The 15,116-nt window shown below is 50.8% G+C and overlaps 1 protein-coding gene across 2 annotated transcripts in view; it reads right to left on the bottom strand.

Moving 5' to 3' along the window:
* The window catches only part of LOC139230333 (complement factor B-like), a 102,372-nt gene extending 102,083 nt beyond the window's left edge, over positions 1–289 (bottom strand). For both annotated transcript variants that reach the window (XM_070862163.1, XM_070862164.1), the window contains exon 1: positions 277–289. The gene's annotated coding sequence lies outside the window, so the exon portion shown is untranslated. The remainder of the gene's footprint in view (positions 1–276) is intronic.
* Between the last annotated feature and the right edge of the window lie 14,827 nt (positions 290–15,116).

Here is a 15,116-nt window from a genome sequence, read left to right as displayed (position 1 = left end):
GGTGGGCAGTTCCTGAACAAATTTTCCCCTGGCCATCTGCTGCTTTCCTTCACTCTTCTCCCCCCCCCCCCCCCCTCCAATGTTCCCCCAACGCCCCCCCGCACCTTGCCACTGTTTAAGCCCCCTTTAGCCCCAATAGTGTGTACATTTCTCCCCCCCCCCCCCGTAAAGTATCGCCCTGACCCCGAAAACCCATGCTGCAAGGGCAGCTAACTAGACCCACTGTCGATCCCCGAACGATGCATGCTCACTTTCATCGCCAAGTGTCAGACTTACCTTCTACCTGGATCTTCCCGCTGCCAAGATTTCGCTCCCCACTGGACATAGCCGAGTCAGCTGCTTAATCTCGATCCCCGAGGTCACTCGGGTAGCCTCTTAAGGAAGGATATACTTGCTTTGGAGGCAGTACAGAGAAGGTTCACTCGGTTGATTCCGGAGATGAGGGGGTTGACTTATGAGGAAAGGTTGAGGAGGTTGGGCCCATAAAAGGTTGCTGCACAAGATAAAAGTTTACAGGGTTGGGGGTAATACATCAGAAAGGAGAGAGGATTGGCTCACTCACAGAAAACAGAGAGTCGGGATAAATGGTTCATTCTCGGGTTGGCAATCAGTAACTAGTGGGGTGCCGCAGGGATCAGTGCTGGGACCCCAACTATTTACAATCTATATTAACGACTTGGAAGAAGGGACTGAGTGTAACGTTGCCAAGTTTTCTGATGATACAAAGATGGGAGGAAAAGCAATGTGTGAGGAGGACACACAAAATCTGCAAAAGGACATAGATAGGCTAAGTGAGTGGGCAAAAAATTTGGCAGATGGAGCATAATGTTGGAAAGTGTGAGGTCATGCACTTTGGCAGAAAAAAAATCAAAGAGCAAATTATAATTTAAATGGAGAAAAATTGCAAAGTGCTGCAGTACAGAGGGACCTGGGGGTACTTGTGCATGAAACACAAAAGGTTAGTATGCAGGTACAGCAAGTGATCAGGAAGGCCAATGGAATGTTGGCCTTTATTGCGAAGGGGATGGAGTATAAAATCAGGGAAGTCTTGCTACAGTTATACAGGGTATTGGTGAGGCCACACCTGGAACACTGCGTGCAGTTTTGGTTTCCATATTTACGAAAGGATATACTTGCTTTGGAGGCAGTTCAGAGAAGGTTCACTCGGTTGATTCCGGGGATGAGGGGGTTGACTTATGAGGAAAGGTTGAGTAGGTTGGGCCTCTACTCATTGGAATTCAGAAGAATGAGAGGTGATCTTATCGAAACGTATCAGATTATGAGGGGGCTTGACAAGGTGGATGCAGAGAGGATGTTTCCACTGATGGGGGAGACTAGAACCAGGGGCACAGGGCCAGACGTTCCCTAAAAGCCCCTCAACGCCCGATTGCCCGCTGAGAAGCATCGCGAACGTTCGGCGAGAAAAGCTGGCGAGAATTTCCATTGTTAAGTGTAAAGTAAGTAAAACTAATCGCCCAGCGAGAAAATGTGCCTTGCACACTCATTGCCGGCGGTTTTTCTCGGCGGGCAAGTGGAAAGTTAGTAACATGGGTGGTCATTACTGGAAGGGCAAGTGGTTAAAATTTAGTCCGAGGCTGCGGTTGGGCCTAGGGAGGCGGAAAACTTTTTTTTTAAATTTCATAAAAACGTAGAAAGCATTTCCAAGACAGTTTTAACCCTAATCGCCGTGGTAAAAATTTTTTAAAAACTAAAAGAACCTTGAACTTACCTTTCTCTACAAGGTTACCGCCTTGTTTAAGCAGCTTTTACAGGGCGGATCTCTCGGTGATCTGGACGTCGGCAGTTGAGGCCAATCTTACGCCCAGGTGGTTATTCTCCCCATTGCACATGGGCGGTTCGATGCTAGTGGGCGCCTTCAGATGTGGGCAATACCACGAAAAAAACTTACGTGCAAACTCTCGCCGGGCACAAAACCAGCTGTACCGCAGAGAAAATCACCGACAATAAAGCCAAAAGTCTGGCCCTATCTCTTAGAATAAGGGGCCGCCCATTTAAAACTGAGATGAGGAGGAATTTCTTCCGTCAGAGGGCTGCAAATCCATGGACTTCTCTACCCCAGAGAGCTGTAGAGGCCGGGTCATTGAATACATTTAAGACGGAGATTTTTTGAGCAATGATGGAAACAGGGTGTTATGGGGAGCGGGCAGGGAAGTGGAGCTGAGTCCATGATTGGATCAGCCACGATCGTATTGAATGGTGGAGCATTGTGGTATATATCGTTGATACATACCCCAAAAAGTAAGGGTCCCAGCACTGAGCCCTGCGGAACCCCACTGGAAACATCCTTCCAGTCACAAAAACACCCCTCAACCGTTATCCTGTGCTTCCTATCTCCAAGCCAATTTTGGATCCAACTTGACACGGTCAAGCCAGAAACTGGACCGATCGGAAAAGCCGGTTTTCAGCGCATGCGCATTGCGTGCCAAAAACCAGCTTTTATGATGCCTTCCCAGATCCGTACACACTCCATTCGGACCAAGGGAGACTGGGATTTCCTGGGCCATTAAAATAAAATTTAAACACACATTTTCTTTAGTTAAAAACCCTGTCCACTAAGGTAAGTTTATTTTAAACCCTATTAAAACACATTTTTAATCTCCAAAATACATATTTTTTCTAAAACATTTAATTTCAATTAATTTTAAATATGTGTGGTGCTTTTTAAAGATGCATTGTGTTGTGTTTGGATGTTATTCTCATCGATAGTAATGGGAGAATCGGAGTTCCCATTACAATCTATGAGAATACTGTGATTGGTTGCCCAGGCCCACATGACTCCAGCTTCTCCGTCCGTATCTGGAAGTTTTGGATGCGCTGTGAAGCGCGTGAAAAGAAGGCCTCCTACCGGAATCCAAGGCGTCTCCGGGATCACCAGGTATATTCGTAGACAAATTTCGGGTCGGAGGTGTGCATCCGAAGGTAACCTCCGATTGGAATTTCAGGGCCATCTTCTTCCCTAAAAGGTTGTGGATGCTGGGACAATTAAAGATTGCAAGACGGCGATAGATAGCTTTTTGTTAAAGCACTGACCACACTCGACCAGCTCTGCTGGGCAGGGCCACGTTGTCCGCATGCCCCGACGCGAGACACCCAAAGCAAGCGCTCTACTCGGAACTCCTACACGGCAAACGGGCCCCAGGTGGGCAGAGGAAATGTCACAAAGGGACACCCGCAAAGCCTCCCTGATAAAGTGCAACATCCCCACCGACACCTGGGAGCCCCTGGGCCAAAGACCAGTCCGCCCTAAGTGGAGGAAGTGCATCCGGGAGGGCGCTGGGCACCTCGAGTCTCGTCGCCGAGAGCATGCAGAAACCAAGCGCAGGCAGCGGAAGGAGCGTGCGGCAAACCTGTCCCACCCTCCTCTTCCTTCAATGACTGTCTGTCCCACATGCGATAGAGACTGTAATTCCCATATTGGACTGTACAGCCACCTGAGAACTCACTTTTGGAGTGCAAGCAAGTCTTCCTCGATTTTGAGGGACTGCCTATGATGATGAGTTAAGGATATCAAGGGATATGGAGCCCAGGCAGGTAAATGGTGTTGAGGTACAAATTAGCCATGAGCTGATGGACCGAGGAGCTGAATGGCCTCCTCCTGTCCCCAATGTTCCTATCGCAACCTACACTCTTACTCCTCCAATCCATCCCCTCCCAGATATCCCATCTCCTACTCTCATTCTTTACAAGACCACAAATTCCTCACTTCCCTTAGACATCTGTTTCACCGACTATCCCACCAACCTCTGGCCGATGTTAGGGCAGTAGATTGGACGATCCCCATGGAAATTCTGGCCTTGCTTCTTGGTCCGTCTGGAGTGCTCCAACTATTTTCAAGCGCGATGGCGCCATACATGTGGAAGCCTCACCTTTTCACCTGGGTAATGAGAGAGGTATCTTTGTGGGCGCCTCTCGGTCAGCCCTCTCGTTACCATGGCTTGTGCCTTGGAGCCGGAGGCATTCTAAGGGCAGATATTGGGGTGGGACTCTCTCTCTGCGTGACGGTGTGAATGGGGAATCCCTCACAAAACCCCACATCCTCATTTCCGATATCTTCATATCAAGGGGGTTCAAAACAAATGCGGTGTTTCCAGACTCCCAGCGGGAAGGACCAGACCCCGGGGTGGGCACATTATCTCTGTAACCCCCTCCAGCCCTACCTATCTCCGTAACCCCGTCCAGTCCTACACCCCTCCCTATCTCTGTAACCTCCTCCAGGCCTACACCCCTTCCTATCTCCGTAACCCCCTCCAGTCCGACACCCCTCCCTATCTCTGTAACCTTCTCCAGCCCTACAACCCTCCCAATCTCTGTAACCCCCTCCAATCCTACATCCCTCCCTATCTCTGTAACCTCCTCCAGTCCTACTACCCCCCCCCATATCTCTGTAACCCCCTCCAGCCCTACATCCCTCCCTATCTCTGTAACCCCTCCAGCCCTACAACCCCTCCCTATCTCTGTAACCTCCTCCAGTTCTACAACCCCTCCCTATCTCTGTAACCTCATTCAGCCACTACACCCTTCCCTATCTCTGTAACCCCCTCCAGCCCTACCTCTGTAACCACCTCCAGCCCTACAACCCTTCCTGTCTCTGTAACCCCCTCCAGCCCTACACCCCTCCCTATCTCTGTAACCTCCTCCAGCCCCTACACCCCTCCCTATCTCTGTAACCTCCTCCAATCCCATTTCTCCCTATCTCTGTAACCTCCTCCAATCCTACATTCCTCCCTATCTCTGTAACCACCTCCAGCCCTACAACCCTCCGTATCTCTGTAACCTCCTCCAGCCCCTACACCCCTCCCTATCTCTGTAACCTCCTCCAATCCTACATTCCTCCCTATCTCTGTAACCTCCTCCAATCCTACATTCCTCCCTATCTCTGTAACCTCCTCCAATCCTACATTCCTCCCTATCTCTGTAACCTCCTCCAGCCCCTAGACCCCTCCCTATCTCTGTAACCTCCTCCAGCCCCTAGACCCCTCCCTATCTCTGTAACCTCCTCCAGCCCCTACACCCCTCCCTATCTCTGTAACCTCCTCCAGCCCCACCACCCTCTGCGCTCCTCTAATTCTGGCCTCCTGCGCATCCCCCGATTTCCTTTGCCCCACCAATGGAGGTCGTGCCTTCAGCTGTCAAAGCCCTAAGCTCTGGAATTCTCTCCCTTACCCTCTCCACTTCTCCACATCTCTCTCTGCCTTGAAGATGCTCTTTAAAACTTACCTCTTTGACCAAGCTTTTGCTCAGCTGCCCTAATATTTCTATGTGACTCAGTGTCAATTTTTTATCTGATTACGCTCCTGTTAAACAACAACTTGTAATGTTTTACTATGAATAGGTTGTTCTGTTATATACACAAGTGGTGGAGAAATGGTACATTCTGTCTCCTGGTGGAGATATGGGGACCTCTGCCCTAGATGGAGTTATGGGGACCTCTGCCCTAGATGGAGTTATGGGGACCTCTGCCCTAGATAGAGTTATGGGGACCTCTGCCCGAGATGGAGATATGGGGACCTCTGCCCGAGATGGTGATATGGGGACCTGCCCTCGATGGAGTTATGGGGACCTCTGCCCTAGATGGAGTTATGGGGACCTCTGCCGTAGATAGAGTTATGGGGACCTCTGCCCTAGATGGTGATATAAGGACCTGCCCTAGATGGTGATATGGGGACCTGCCCTAGATGGTGATATGGGGACCTGCCCTAGATGGTGATAAGGGGACCTGCCCTAGATGGTGATATGGGGACCTCTGCCCTAGATGGAGTTATGGGAACCTACCCTCGATGGAGATATGGAGACCTGTCTCCTGATGGAGATTTGGAGACCTCTGCACGCGATGGCGATGAGCAACTGTGCCCTCGATGGAGATATGGGGAACTCTATCCTACATGGACATATGGGGACCTCTCTCCTGATAAAGATATGGGGAACTGTCTGCTGATGGTGATGTGCAGACCTGTGCTAGATGGTGATATGTGGACCTCTGGCCTAGATGGAGATATGGGGACCTCTGCCCTAGATCCCAGATGGTGATTATGGGGACCTGCCCTAGATCCCAGATGGTGATATGGGGACCTGTCCTAGATGGAGATATGGGGACTTGCCCTAGATCCCAGATGGTGATATGGGGACCTGCCCTAGATCCCAGATGGTGGGATGGAGATATGGGGACCTCCCTGCCGAGGGAGATATGTGGAACCCTGCCCTAGATGGTGATATGGGGAACCCTGCCCTAGATGGTGATATGGGGAACCCTGCCCTAGATGGTGATATGGGGACCTGCCCTCGATGATGATATGGGGACCTGCCCTCGATGGAGATATGGGGACCTGCCCTCGATGGAGATATGAGGACCTGCCCTCGGTGGAGATATGGGGACATGCCCTCGATGGAGATATGGGGACCTACCCTCGATGGAGGTATGTGGACTTACCTTAGACCTCTGCCCTAGATGGAGATATGGGGACCTCTGCCCTAGATGGAGATATGGGGACCTCTGTCCTAGATGGAGATATGGGGACCTCTGCCCTAGATGGAGATATGGGGACCTCTGCCCTAGATGGAGATATGGGGACCTCTGCCCTAGATGGAGATATGGGGACCTCTGCCCTAGATGGAGATATGGGGACCTCTGCCCTAGATGGAGATATGGGGACCTCTGCCCTAGATGGAGATATGGGGACCTCTGCCCTAGATGGAGATATGGGGATCTCTGCCCTAGATGGTGATATGGCGACCTTTGCCCTAGATGGAGATATGGAGACCTCTGCCCTAGATGGTGATATGAGGACCTGCCCTAGATGGAGATATGAGGACCTCTGCCCTTGATGGAGATATGAGGACCCGCCCTTGATGGTGATATGAGGACCTGCCCTAGATGGAGATATGAGGACCTCTGCCCTTGATGGTGATATGGGGGACCTGCCCTAGATGGTGATATGGGGACCTGCCCTAGATGGTGATATGAGGACCTCTGCCCTTGATGGTGATATGAGGACCTCTGCCCTTGATGGAGATATGAGGACCTCTGCCCTTGATGGAGATATGAGGACCTCTGCCCTTGATGGAGATATGAGGACCTCTGCCCTTGATGGAGATATGAGGACCTCTGCCCTTGATGGAGATATGAGGACCTCTGCCCTTGATGGAGATATGAGGACCTCTGCCCTTGATGGAGATATGAGGACCTGCCCTTGATGGTGATATTAGGACCTGCCCTTGATGGTGATATGAGGATCTGCCCTTGATAGTGATATGGCGACCTTTGCCCTTGATGGAGATATGAGGACCTGCCCTAGATGATGATATGGGGACCTGCCCTTGATGGAGATATGAGGACCTGCCCTTGATGGTGATATGGGGACCTGCCCTAGATGGTGATATGGGGACCTCTGCCCTTGATGGAGATATGAGGACCTCTGCCCTTGATGGAGATATGAGGACCTGCCCTTGATGGTGATATGAGGACCTGCCCTTGATGGAGATATGAGGATCTGCCCTTGATGGAGATATGAGGATCTGCCCTTGATGGTGATATGAGGACCTGCCCTTGATGGAGATATGAGGACCTGCCCTTGATGGAGATATGAGGACCTGCCCTTGATGGTGATATGAAGACCTGCCCTTGATGGAGATAGGAGGACCTCTGCCCTTGATGGAGATATGAGGATCTGCCCTTGATGGAGATATGAGGACCTCTGCCCTTGATGGAGATATGAGGATCTGCCCTTGATGGAGATATGAGGACCTCTGCCCTTGATGGTGATATGAGGACCTGCCCTTGATGGAGATATGAGGACCTCTGCCCTTGATGGAGATATGAGGATCTGCCCTTGATGGTGATATGAGGACCTCTGCCCTTGATGGAGATATGAGGACCTGCCCTTGATGGAGATATGAGGATCTGCCCTTGATGGTGATATGAGGACCTCTGCCCTTGATGGAGATATGAGGACCTGCCCTTGATGGAGATATGAGGACCTGCCCTAGATGGAGATATGAGGACCTCTGCCCTTGATGGAGATATGAGGACCCGCCCTTGATGGTGATATGAGGACCTGCCCTAGATGGAGATATGAGGACCTCTGCCCTTGATGGAGATATGGGGACCTCTGCCCTAGATGGAGATATGGGGACCTCTGCCCTAGATGGAGATATGGGGACCTCTGCCCTAGATGGAGATATGGGGACCTGCCCTCGATGGAGATATGAGGACCTGCCCTCGGTGGAGATATGGGGACATGCCCTCGATGGAGATATGGGGACCTACCCTCGATGGAGGTATGTGGACTTACCTTAGACCTCTGCCCTAGATGGAGATATGGGGACCTCTGCCCTAGATGGAGATATGGGGACCTCTGTCCTAGATGGAGATATGGGGACCTCTGCCCTAGATGGAGATATGGGGACCTCTGCCCTAGATGGAGATATGGGGACCTCTGCCCTAGATGGAGATATGGGGACCTCTGCCCTAGATGGAGATATGGGGACCTCTGCCCTAGATGGAGATATGGGGACCTCTGCCCTAGATGGAGATATGGGGACCTCTGCCCTAGATGGAGATATGGGGATCTCTGCCCTAGATGGTGATATGGCGACCTTTGCCCTAGATGGAGATATGGAGACCTCTGCCCTAGATGGTGATATGAGGACCTGCCCTAGATGGAGATATGAGGACCTCTGCCCTTGATGGAGATATGAGGACCCGCCCTTGATGGTGATATGAGGACCTGCCCTAGATGGAGATATGAGGACCTCTGCCCTTGATGGTGATATGGGGGACCTGCCCTAGATGGTGATATGGGGACCTGCCCTAGATGGTGATATGAGGACCTCTGCCCTTGATGGTGATATGAGGACCTCTGCCCTTGATGGAGATATGAGGACCTCTGCCCTTGATGGAGATATGAGGACCTCTGCCCTTGATGGAGATATGAGGACCTCTGCCCTTGATGGAGATATGAGGACCTCTGCCCTTGATGGAGATATGAGGACCTCTGCCCTTGATGGAGATATGAGGACCTCTGCCCTTGATGGAGATATGAGGACCTCTGCCCTTGATGGAGATATGAGGACCTGCCCTTGATGGTGATATTAGGACCTGCCCTTGATGGTGATATGAGGATCTGCCCTTGATAGTGATATGGCGACCTTTGCCCTTGATGGAGATATGAGGACCTGCCCTAGATGATGATATGGGGACCTGCCCTTGATGGAGATATGAGGACCTGCCCTTGATGGTGATATGGGGACCTGCCCTAGATGGTGATATGGGGACCTCTGCCCTTGATGGAGATATGAGGACCTCTGCCCTTGATGGAGATATGAGGACCTGCCCTTGATGGTGATATGAGGACCTGCCCTTGATGGAGATATGAGGATCTGCCCTTGATGGAGATATGAGGATCTGCCCTTGATGGTGATATGAGGACCTGCCCTTGATGGAGATATGAGGACCTGCCCTTGATGGAGATATGAGGACCTGCCCTTGATGGTGATATGAAGACCTGCCCTTGATGGAGATAGGAGGACCTCTGCCCTTGATGGAGATATGAGGATCTGCCCTTGATGGAGATATGAGGACCTCTGCCCTTGATGGAGATATGAGGATCTGCCCTTGATGGAGATATGAGGACCTCTGCCCTTGATGGTGATATGAGGACCTGCCCTTGATGGAGATATGAGGACCTCTGCCCTTGATGGAGATATGAGGATCTGCCCTTGATGGTGATATGAGGACCTCTGCCCTTGATGGAAATATGAGGACCTGCCCTTGATGGAGATATGAGGATCTGCCCTTGATGGTGATATGAGGACCTCTGCCCTTGATGGAGATATGAGGACCTGCCCTTGATGGAGATATGAGGACCTGCCCTAGATGGAGATATGAGGACCTCTGCCCTTGATGGAGATATGAGGACCCGCCCTTGATGGTGATATGAGGACCTGCCCTAGATGGAGATATGAGGACCTCTGCCCTTGATGGAGATATGAGGACCTGCCCTTGATGGTGATATGGGGACCTGCCCTAGATGGATATATGAGGACCTCTGCCCTTGATGGAGATATGAGGACCTGCCCTTGATGGTGATATGGGGACCTGCCCTAGATGGTGATATGGGGACCTGCCCTAGATGGTGATATGAGGACCTCTGCCCTTGATGGTGATATGAGGACCTCTGCCCTTGATGGAGATATGAGGACCTCTGCCCTTGATGGAGATATGAGGATCTGCCCTTGATGGTGATGAGGACCTGCCCTAGATGGAGATATGAGGACCTCTGCCCTTGATGGAGATATGAGGACCCGCCCTTGATGGTGATATGAGGACCTGCCCTAGATGGAGATATGAGGACCTCTGCCCTTGATGGAGATATGAGGACCTGCCCTTGATGGTGATATGGGGACCTGCCCTAGATGGAGATATGGGGACCTCTGCCCTTGATGGAGATATGAGGACCTGCCCTTGATGGTGATATGGGGACCTGCCCTAGATGGTGATATGAGGACCTGCCCTAGATGGTGATATGAGGACCTCTGCCCTTGATGGTGATATGAGGACCTCTGCCCTTGATGGAGATATGAGGACTTCTGCCCTTGATGGAGATATGAGGACCTCTGCCCTTGATGGAGATATGACGACCTGCCCTTGATGGAGATATGAGGACCTCTGCCCTTGATGGTGATATGAGGACCTGCCCTTGATGGAGATATGAGGACCTCTGCCCTTGATGGAGATATGAGGACCTGCCGTTGATGGAGATATGAGGATCTGCCCTTGATGGTGATGAGGACCTGCCCTAGATGGAGATATGAGGACCTCTGCCCTTGATGGAGATATGAGGACCCGCCCTTGATGGTGATATGAGGACCTGCCCTAGATGGAGATATGAGGACCTTTGCCCTTGATGGAGATATGAGGACCTGCCCTTGATGGAGATATGTGGACCTCTGCCCTTGATGGTGATATGGCGACCTTTGCCCTTGATGGAGATATGAGGACCTGCCCTAGATGGTGATATGGGGACCTGCCCTTGATGGAGATATGAGGACCTCTGCCCTTGATGGTGATATGGCGACCTTTGCCCTTGATGGAGATATGGGGACCTCTGCCCTAGATGGTGATATGAGGATCTGCCCTTGATGGTGATATGGGGACCTGCCCTAGATGGAGATATGGGGACCTCTGCCCTAGATGGTGATATGGGGATCTGCCCTCAAAGGAGATATGAGGACCTGCCCTTGATGGAGATATAGGACCTGCCCTTGATGGAGATATAGGAACCTGCCCTAGATGGTGATATGGAGAGCTGACTCCCAATGGAAATACATACTTGGATTTTTATCGCACCTTTCACGTCCACCGGACGTCGCAAACCACTTTACAGCTAATGAAGAACTTTTGGAGTGTAGTCACTGTTCTAAGAAGAATGTAGGAAAGGCGACAACCAATTTGCGCACAGCAAGCTCCCACAAACAGCAATGTGATAATGAGCAGATCATCTGTTTTTTTGTTATGTTGAATGAGGGATCACTTTGGCCAGGACACTGGGGATAACTCCCCTGCTTGTCTTCAAAATAGTGCCATGAGATTTTATTACGTCCAGCTGAGGGCAGACGGGCCTCAGTTTAACATTTGATCTGAAAGACGGCACCTCCGACCGTGCAGCACTCGCTCAGCACTGCACTGGAGTGTCAGCCTAGATTTTTTGTTCTCAAGTCCCTGGAGTGGGACTTGAACCCACAACCTTCTAACTCAGAGGCGAGTGTGCTCCCCACTGAGCTACGGATGACATGAAAACCTCTCTCCTGATGGCGACCAACAGCTGGGAGCACACACAGCCCCTTACCCCCCCACCACACGCACCCAGACTGCTAAATTGCCTGGCGGACTTCGGGGGACAGGTCATAGCGGCAAGCTTCTGCCGGTGGCTGAGCCGCTGGGAAAATAGCTTTATCATCCCACCTACATGGGGCCTCGTTGTAACACAGGGTGCAGATTCCCCTTTGCGTTGCCCCCACCATCAACTCCCTCATGTCACCATTGACCAGAAACTTAACGGGACCAGCCACTGTGGCAACAAGAGCGGGTCAGGCGCTGGGTACTCTGCGACGAGTGTCTCACCTCCTGACTCCCCAAAGCCTTCCCACCATCGACAAGGCACAAGTCCGGAGTGTGATGGAACACTCTCCACTTGCCTGGATGAGTGCAGATCCAACAACACTCAAGAAGCTCGACACCATCCAGGACAAAGCAGCCTGCTTGAAATAAACATAAGAACATAGACAATAGGAGCAGTAGTAGGCCATTCGAGTCTGCACCACCATTCAATAAGTTCATGGCTGACCCTCTCTCTCAACACCATATTCCCGCCTTTTCCCCATACCCCTTGATGCTTTTTGTTTCTAGAAATCTATCTCCCTCTCAAATATATTCAGTGACTTGGCCTCCACAGCCTTCTGTGGTAGAGAATTCCACAGGTTCACCACCCTCTGAGTGAAAACATTTCTCCTCATCTCGGTCCTAAATTTCCGACCCCGTATCCTGAGACTGTGACCCCTTGTTCTTGACTTCCCAGCCCCGGGGAAACATCCTCCCCGCATCCAGTCTATCCAACCCCGTCAGAATTTTATACATTTCAATGAGATCCCCCCTCATTCTTCTAAACTCCGGTGAAACAGAATAGGAGCAGATGCAGACCATACGGCCCCTCGAGCCTGCTCCGCCATTTAATACGATCATGGCTGATCCGATCATGGACTCGGCTCCACTTCCCTGCCCGCTCGCCCTAACCCCTTATCGGTTAAGAAACTGTCTATTTCTGTCTTAAATTTATTCAATGTCCCGATTTCCACAGCTCTCTGAGGCAGCGAATTCCACAGATTTACAACCCTCTGAAAGAAATTCCTCCTCATCTCAGTTTTATTCTGAGATTATGCCCCCGAGTTCTAGTCTCCCCTATCAGTGGAAACATCCTCACTGCATCCACCTTGTCGAGCTCCCTCATATCTTTGGATTGGCACCCCATCCACCACCTTCAACACTCACTCCCTCCACCACCGGCGCCCCCTGGCTGCAGTGTGCACCATCTACAAGATGCACTGCAGCAACTCGCCAAGGCTTCTTCGGCAGCACCTCCCAAACCCGCGACCTCTACCACCTTGGACAAGGGCAGCAGGCGCATGGGAACACCACCACCTCCACGTTCCCCTCCAAATCACACACCATCCCGACTTGGAAATACATCGGCCGTTCCTTCATCGTCACTGGGTCAAAAACCTGGAACTCCCTCCCTAACAGCACTGTGGGAGCACCTTCACCACACGGACTGCAGCGGTTCAAGCAGGCGGCTCACCACCACCTTCTCAAGGGGCAATAAATGCCGGCCTTGACAGTGACGTCCAACATCCCGTGAATGAATCAAAAAAGGACGCAATGGGAGAGGGAACGGAGACCTGACGTGACCTGTGCCTGGCGAAGTAATTCTCCTCTGCTGTTTCCTCAATAGTCCCAGAGGTTTTCTCTCCAATGCCCTATCCAGAAGTTCCCATCTCTTCATGAGCCACCCACACTTTGTGTGGGAAAAACTCACCAGCATCAGTCTAAATTTCAGCACGCCTCAGTTCTGGACTGAGAACATAAGAAATAGGAGCAGGAGTGGGCCACTTGGCCCCCTCGAGCCTGCTCCGCCATTCAATAAGATCATGGCTGATCCGATCATGGACTCAGGACCCTGCCCTCTCCCCAAAACTCTTGACTCCCTGATCGCTCAAAAATCTGTCTATCTCCACCTTAAATATATTCAATGACCAATGAGTATAGAAACATAGAAAATAGGTGCAGGAGTAGGCCATTCGGCCCTTCGAGCCTGCACCGCCATTCAATGAGTTCATGGCTGAACATGCAACTTCAGTACCCCATTCCTGCTTTCTCGCCATACCCCTTGATCCCCCGAGTAGTAAGGACTACATCTAACTCTTTTTTGAATATTGACCCAACCTGCTCAACCTTTCTTCATAAGACAACCCCATCATCTCCGGAATCAACCTAATGAACTGTCTCCAATGCAAGTATATCCCTTCTTAAATACGGAGGCCAAAACTGTAAGCAGTACTCCAGGTGTGGTCTCACCAATACCCTGTACAGTTGTAGCAGGACTTCTCTGCTTTTATACCCCATCCCCTTTGCAATAAAGGCCAAGATTCCATTGGCCTTCCTGATCACTTGCTATACCTGCATACTATTCTTTTGCGTTTCGTGCACAAGGACCCCCAGGTCCTTCTGTACCGCAGGCATTTTGTAATCTCTCCCCATTTAAATAAGAAGGTATACATGTATATACAGATCAGTAAAATGTCCTGAGCAGGCACAGGCAATTATTAAAAAGGCTAATGGAATGCTGGCCTTTATACCGAGAGGATTAGAATACAAGAGGGGTAGAAGTTATGCTACAGCTGTACAAAGCCCTGGTTAGCCCACACCTGGAGTACTGTGAGCAATTCTGGTCAGCACACATTAGGAAGAGTATATTGCCCTCGGAGGGAGTGCAGTGTAGGTTTACCTGGACTCCGAGGGTTAAATTATGAAAGATTCCACTCGGGTTGTATTCCCCAGAATCTAGAAGGTTAAGTGCTGATTTGATCAAAGTTTTCAAGATATTGAGGAGAACTGATAGGGCAGATAGAAACTATTTCAGCTGATTGGGGAATCAAGGATTAGGGGGGGGCACAGTCTAATAATTGGAGCCAGACCTTTCAGGAGTGAAATTAGGAAACGATTCTACACACAGAGGGTGGTAGACGTTTGGAACTCTCTAACAAATAAGGGGCCGCCCATTTAAACCTGAGATGAGGAGGAATTTCTTCTCTCTGAGGGTTGTAAATCTGTGGAATTCGCTGCCTCAGAGAGCTGTGGAAGCTGGGACATTGAATAAATTTAAGACAGAGATAGACGCTTTCTTAACTGATAAAGGGAGCGGGCAGGGAAGTGGAGCTGAGTCCATGATCAGATCAGCCATGATCGTATCAAATGGTGGAGCAGGCTCGAGGGGCCGTATGGCCTACTCCTGCTCCTATATCTTATGTTCTTCAAACGGCAATTG

The sequence above is a fragment of the Pristiophorus japonicus genome, chromosome 19, assembly GCF_044704955.1.
Source record: "Pristiophorus japonicus isolate sPriJap1 chromosome 19, sPriJap1.hap1, whole genome shotgun sequence".
In the NCBI taxonomy this organism is placed as follows: Eukaryota; Metazoa; Chordata; class Chondrichthyes; family Pristiophoridae; genus Pristiophorus; species Pristiophorus japonicus.
This window is presented reverse-complemented; position numbering and strand designations above follow the sequence as displayed.